The sequence below is a fragment of the Choristoneura fumiferana genome, chromosome 23 (assembly GCF_025370935.1).
Source record: "Choristoneura fumiferana chromosome 23, NRCan_CFum_1, whole genome shotgun sequence".
In the NCBI taxonomy this organism is placed as follows: Eukaryota; Metazoa; Arthropoda; class Insecta; order Lepidoptera; family Tortricidae; genus Choristoneura; species Choristoneura fumiferana.
The window spans coordinates 8,962,828-8,969,731 of record NC_133494.1 but is presented as its reverse complement, the minus strand read 5'-3'; the positions used below and the strand labels follow the sequence as shown (position 1 = coordinate 8,969,731).

Here is a 6,904-nt window from a genome sequence, read left to right as displayed (position 1 = left end):
ATGATTCTCGATTCTTACGTGGTACTTCTACCGCAATATCGCGTATAAGAGCACGAATGATAGGAGTCGTAGTTTCTGAACCAATGAGCAAATTTAAAGGGGATACTTGAGTAGTTTTTTGTTTGGTTATGTTCAAAATTAACTGTAACCTCCAAAGCTCATCTGACCACTCCGACTTAGTGTGATTTGCCTCTATACGTAACATGTTAAGAACCGTACGCACATATCGCTCTACCTGAGCGTTCGAGTGGTGCATTTCTGGGGTAATGTGATAGATTTCACAGCCTAGCTTTGAAATCCAACAAGTAAATTCGCTAGATTCAAACATGCGGCCACGATCCACAACTAACAATTTCGGAGTCCCAAATAGTGAAATAACATTGTTAAAGACCCGTATAAGTTCCGCTGTATCTTGACGGTAAATAGCGTACAGCAGTGCGTACTTAGTAAAAGCGTCAACTAATACAAGAACGTGCTTATACCCTTTTGACTCTGGCAAAGGCCCAAGCACATCGAGATGAATGGTATGAAACGGGTCATCTGGTTTGAACCAAGAAGCAATCGGTTGAAGCGGGGCACGTGGTACACGTTTACAAGACAAGCATATAATGCAATGAGAAATGTATTTGACAACAAACTGCCTGAGACCAGGAAACCAGAAATGTTTCAAAATGAGGTCTATGGTCTTATCGGCATTAATATGGCTGTGTTCATCGTGAAATACTCTAAGTAAGCTTAAACGATGCCCCTTTGGTACGAAGCACAGTAAACGCGATTCTTCACCAACCGGAGTGTAATTGTAATAAAGAATGTCATTACGCTTTACGTATCGATTAGAGTCTAATTTACCCTCATTGAGTAAATCTAAAAGTTTGTTGGTTTCGTCATCGGCAGATTGTGCAATTTGAGCCCAGTTGCGAGGTTTGGTTACGTTATTAACAACTGGATTGCGACTTAAATAGTCAGCGTGCGACAGTAACAAACCCTTGCGATACTCGATCTCAAAATTAAAATCTTGGAGATAGATCCACCACCTAGCAACCCTTGGTAAGAGATCCTTTTTAAACTGGGTAGCCTTTAACGCATTACAATCGGTAATAATTTTGAACTTAAGTCCTAACAGGTAATGCCGAAAGTGTTGGAGGGCTTTCACAACAGCTAATGTTTCAAGCTCATAAGAATGATAGCGCGATTCGGCACCCTGAGTAACTTTGCTAAAATACGCAACTACCCGCTTTTGACCATCTTCATGAATTTGCAAAAGCAACGCTCCATAACCAGCGCTACTGGCATCTGTATGTACCTCAGTTTGTAGCTGAGGATCAAAAATTGCGAGGATAGGCTCATTAGTAAGACAACTAATAATCTCGGTACGAGCTTGCTCTTGCTCCGGACCCCAAACGAAATCTACATTCTTTCGTGTTAAGCGTGCTATACACGCGGTTTTTCTAGCAAAGTTAGGAATATAGCGCCTAAAATACCCTGCTAGACCGAGAAACTGTCGAATTTGTTTCACGTTTTGAGGGGTAGGAGCCTTAATCAGGGCCTCGATTTTACTTTTAGATGGTTTTACTACACCGTTGGAAATTATACGTCCTAAGTACTCTACTTCAGTACAAAGAAAAGAGCACTTCTGCACATTTATAGAAAATCCTGCCCGTGTAAGAGTATCGAGTACATCACGTAAAAGTTCGAGGCCTTCGTCTACACTCGAACTTAAGAGCAGAACGTCATCAATATAAACAACTACCCTACCTAATTCGATAAATTTTCGCAAGGTATTTGATATAATCCGCTGGAATACTACGGGCGCGTTAGCTAAACCATACGGCATTTTAAGATATTCGTAATGGCCCTCGCTGGTCACGAATCCCGTGTACTTAATAGAATCCTCACTTAAAGGAATTTGGTGGAACCCGCTGGCCATATCTAACACCGTGAAAAACTTGCTTTTGCCCAGGCGGTCTATATGGTCATCGATTAAGGGCAAGGGGAATCGATCCTTAACTGTGACCTTATTTAATGCACGGAAATCAACGCACATACGGTCTGACCCATTCTTTTTTTTGACGAGTAGTACGGGACTGGCGTACTCAGATTCGGAGTCCCGAATTATACCCTTCGACTTAAGGTCTTGAACAATTTCGCGAACTTTCTGCTTTTCATCGAACGACATTTTATAGGGGCGATAAAAAACTGGTGCCTCATTATTAATTCGTATTTGCATACTACCCGTGGTAACAGTTGAAGTGGCGGTACCGGATATCATAGACTCGGAAAAACTGTTAACTATTTGTAAGAGTCTTTCGTGATCTTTTCCTATCAACGAGGTTTTCACTGACAAAGATTTCTCATTTAACTCTACTGTCCCAACGTTAGAAACCGATTTAGTACGTGTAAGTAGCTGCTGATTTTTGGTTCGAACAAAAGTAACACCATCTCGATTTAAAACGTCGGTTCCTATGATAATTGGGGCGTTCATACTCTCGCTGGGTACAACAAGCAAATCTACCTCTAAAGTTATTTCGCTAAACTCGACAGGTAGTGTTACATAGGACGACACCTTGGTAATTGACGTGCCTACCCCCTTAATTTCGCAAAATATAGGTTTTTTAACACATGAAAAATGATTTACGACGGAGGATGATATTAACGAAACGTCTAACGCTCCGGTGTCAATTAGGACATCTGTAGGTATACCTTGAATGACCGCAGTTATCACGTCGCTATTTTGGCGCTCATTTGGAGCTGAACAAAAGCTAACGTTCTTAGGATTTCGTGCTTCCGACCGCTGCTTAGCAAAACAATGGCTCGCGTCATGACCGACTTTTTTACAAAAAGAACAACGGTCAGTCTTTTTTGTGGAAATATCCTTAGATTCCTCGTTTTGCTCGTTCTTAACACGTTTTGGACAGCCCGGCGCCTTGTGACCCGATTCACCACATGTAAAGCATTTAAAGTCTTTTTGCGTGATACCTGCTGGTCGTTTAAGGTTATTTTTTAAATTGGTATGTCTATCCTGTCTATTATTCGTAGGACGAATTGATCGTGACCTATGAACTGGTTTGACAAATGTCGATAAAAACGAGACAAGTTCGTTAGGAGACAAATTTGCATTGGTCGCGCACGCCTTTACGTAAGGGTTTTTGATCCCCCTGACTACAATTGCCGATGTTAAATCATCGCTTAAACCTTTTACGACCTTTAAACGCAACAGTGAACGCCTAGCGTAATCAGCATAAGTCGCGTATTCGTCTGAATCAGTGCTCATCACGTTATAAAGTATACCCGCAATATCGATTTTTTTTAAGCACAAAGATTTGAAATCTCTTTTAAAATTGGACCACGTGCGATCGGTTGTGACCCAGTCGCTTAACCACGTGCTCGCGTCACCTTTGAGGCAATTCCCAACGCGTGACAAACATTCACTATCATCCCATTTGTTACACGCCTGAGCCCTGTCTACCTCTTGAAACCATGTATCGACGTCATGCAAGTTAGGATCAAAATTCGACACATAATACCGTTGCGTATGCACAGATTTTAAAGAATTTATAGCATCGACTATTTTATCTGTCGAATTTTCAACCGTCGAAACCTGAGGGTTAGGTAAAGGGGACGTTTCGGAACGCAGCGCAGACGAGTCCCGGTTTTCTAACGCATTCAAACGCGACACTATTATCTGTAAGGACTCGCGAACACTATTTGATTTAGACGAACCACTACGACGCCTGGCCCTATGTTCACGCCTATGTCGCTTGCGGCTACGACTACGACTACGAGTAAAAGTGTTCTCCATATTACGTTAAACTTCTAACGAAACAAAAGCGAAGCTAAGTAATTCGATTAAAATAAAACTGGATGGAAAGCGGAGCGCGTAGTTTGATCCCACTTCTGATATTAGGGAAGAGGAAACAAACGCAGTCACAACTAAATTATTTTTAATAAGATGATTAAATTAACAAATAATTTCACACTTAAACATAACGAATATGGAGAAAGCACTTTCTAATCACAAAACCGGAGTCCTAATCTGATACGTCCGTTCTATACCGAGTGCCCGAGAGGAATGCTGGTTCGGAGTGAGCTCCAGCGCTCACAAAACGGATGTCATAGCGGCGGAAGTCAACTAGCTGTCTATTAAATCAAAGTCACAGTGTTGCCAGTCTTCTTTATTCCTAATACTATCGTATCTCTCTAGCTGTCCTCTGTTACCATGCTTTACTATTTTCTTGCTCTTTCAACAAAAGGAGGGGAGAGGGTCCCCCGGGTGTTCTTTATTTATAATTTCCAACAATTCTACATTCTTACAATTTTAACTTAACTATCTTATATCTATAATGTATTACAGTTTTTAGGGTGTCAACATTTGTAAACACTTTTTCGGGACACATTTTTGTTTGGTACTTATTTTACTTGCTTACAATTTTCTTACTTACTCTTACATTTAGTATTATTTTATTTATACTCTATATATTTTGCATGCTTATTACTAATATACTCAGTATATCATTTAAACATACTTTTTCTTATCTATTTTTATTTTTAACAATGGTTTTGCTTGCTACTTCTATACAATATTTTATAAATCTTTCTCTATTTTTTCCCATCATTATGTCTCTTATATTGTCTTTAGTTAGTTTAATGTCTATTTTATTTTCCAGGTCAAACCTCTGCACTCCATACTGGGGACATTCAAGGAGCAGGTGGGCAATTGTCTCGGGCACCCCTGGTTCGCAGGAGCATGATGGATTCTCCTTGCACTTAAAGCGATTTAAGTACTCGGAGAATCCACCATGCCCGGTCAATATCTGGGTAATAATGCCGCGCGGGACCATCTTTCGGACCACTCCGTACGCTTCCACCACATTGGGGAAGAATAGCTTCGTGGTCGACGCGGTCGTACCTTCCACATACCTCCGGTTCCACACATCAAGGGAATCCTTTCGAAGGATTCTCTTGATGTGTGATACCGGACAAAGATCATAGTTTGGTCTTCTTTTGGATGCTACAGCGGCTTCTTTGGCTAGCTGGTCGGCCCTCTCGTTGCCATCCAATCCCGCGTGTGCCTTTATCCAAAACAAGGAAAGTTCCTTGCCTTGGAGGGAGATTGATGTTAAGTTCTCTCTTGTGGCTATGGCGAGCGGGTGGAGGCAACGATGGTTCGAAATGGTTTGCAGAGCCGCCCTAGAGTCGCTATAGACCCCAAAAGAAGACCCCGCACTGTTCAGAGCCACACTTGTAGCCTCTTGTAAGGCTAGGAGCTCGGCCTGATACACGCTACAGTAGTCCGAGAGCGCAAGCTTGACGGCCCTAGTCTCGGCGTCGCCTTGCCAAATAGATAATGCGGCGCCGACCCTGCCACCAATCTTGCTCCCGTCGGTGTATATCCTAGTTGTGTATTGCTCGTTCTTGTTTAGGGCATCCTGATCGGCCAGGATCCCAAACTCGATGCTGGTTTGCTCCGCTGGATGTGGTGTCTCCAGCGCGGACCCTCTCCGCTCAATCTCCCTGTCGCCAAGCTGCGGCAGGTTTGCTCCCCTCTTGGCTTCATAAAGTAAAGCTGCCTCACGGACTCGGAGGTCTAGTGGGAGCATCCCCGCTAGCAGCAACGCGGCGTTGAGGGAGACAGTGCGGTAGGCCCCGCACTGTTTTTGCGCTATGCCTCTCTGTATGACCTCAAACTTCTTTCGCGTCGTCAGCTTCTCTGCAGCCGGTGCCCATACGCTCGCGGCATACAGTATCACTGGCTCTATGGTTGCCACGTAAATCGTTTTGACAACTTCGGGATGAAGTCCCCAGCTAACTTTTGCCGCCTTTGTCAGTTGCTTGTATATCCCCGCAGCTTTCCTGCAAACATTGGTTATATGGCTGTTGAATGTTAGCTTATTGTCTATGGTCACACCTAGGAGTTTCACTTCCTCCGCAAAACCAACCTCTATCCCTCCCATGACGAGGCGCGGGTGTCGTACTTAAGCTTGTTTGTAATAAGCAACGCATTTGTTTTATGTGGAGCAAACTTAAGTTTGCTCTTGACTCCCCACGCCCGGACACGCTCGAGAGCGGGGTTAGCCTGCCCTTCAATCTCCTGTGCTGTGCTTCCGTCAAACGCCATGACCACGTCATCTGCGAAGGCCTGGCAGTAGCTACCCCCATTTGCAAGATCCTTCAAGAGGGGGTCCAACAATAAGTTCCATAGAATTGGGCCTCCTATGGAACCTTGGACACAACCCTTTCTTGTGGATCTTGTGTGTTGTTCTCCCGCATACCTAACCACGACCTCTCTGTCACTAAGATAGCTGTCGATGACCCTTCTCAAGTTCAGCGGACAGTTCTCCTCCGCCAGTCGGACTCGGATTTCGGGCCACCATGCGCTATCGAAGGCTCCTTCTATATCTAGTGAAATCAAAGTGATCATTTTCTTTTGTTTCAACTTATTGCGGATGTACTGCATAAGGCTATAGAGGGAGTCTTCGGTGCTGCGCTGCGGCATGAACCCGTACTGGCGGGGGCTCATCCTTGGCAATATGTGATACTTGAGTCGGGTCACCAACAGCTTCTCGTAAGTTTTGCCCATAATTGACAGGAGGCCGATCGGTCTATGGGATTTGGGAATGGTGTAGTCGCTCTTGCCAGGCTTCCGCAGAATTATGACAACAGCTCTCTTCCAAGCTGCTGGGAAATACTCACACTCGAGGCATTTATTGAAAAACTGCAGCATTGTTTCTGGGTGGGCCTTCACAACGCGAAGACAGATGTCCGCTGTGAAACCGTCTTCTCCCGGGGCCTTCTTCGGACTAAAGGACTCGATCGCCCTCATGAGCTCCTCCATGGTAAACGGCGGGTCGCAAGCACCAACTTGTCCCCCGGCGTTCACCTCTTCGGCTCTCCTTCGGGTTCACGG

At 44.2% G+C, this 6,904-nt stretch overlaps 1 pseudogene; it reads right to left on the bottom strand.

Moving 5' to 3' along the window:
* Positions 1-4,472: 4,472 nt before the first annotated feature.
* LOC141441296 (uncharacterized) lies at positions 4,473-6,382 on the bottom strand (annotated as a pseudogene).
* Between the last annotated feature and the right edge of the window lie 522 nt (positions 6,383-6,904).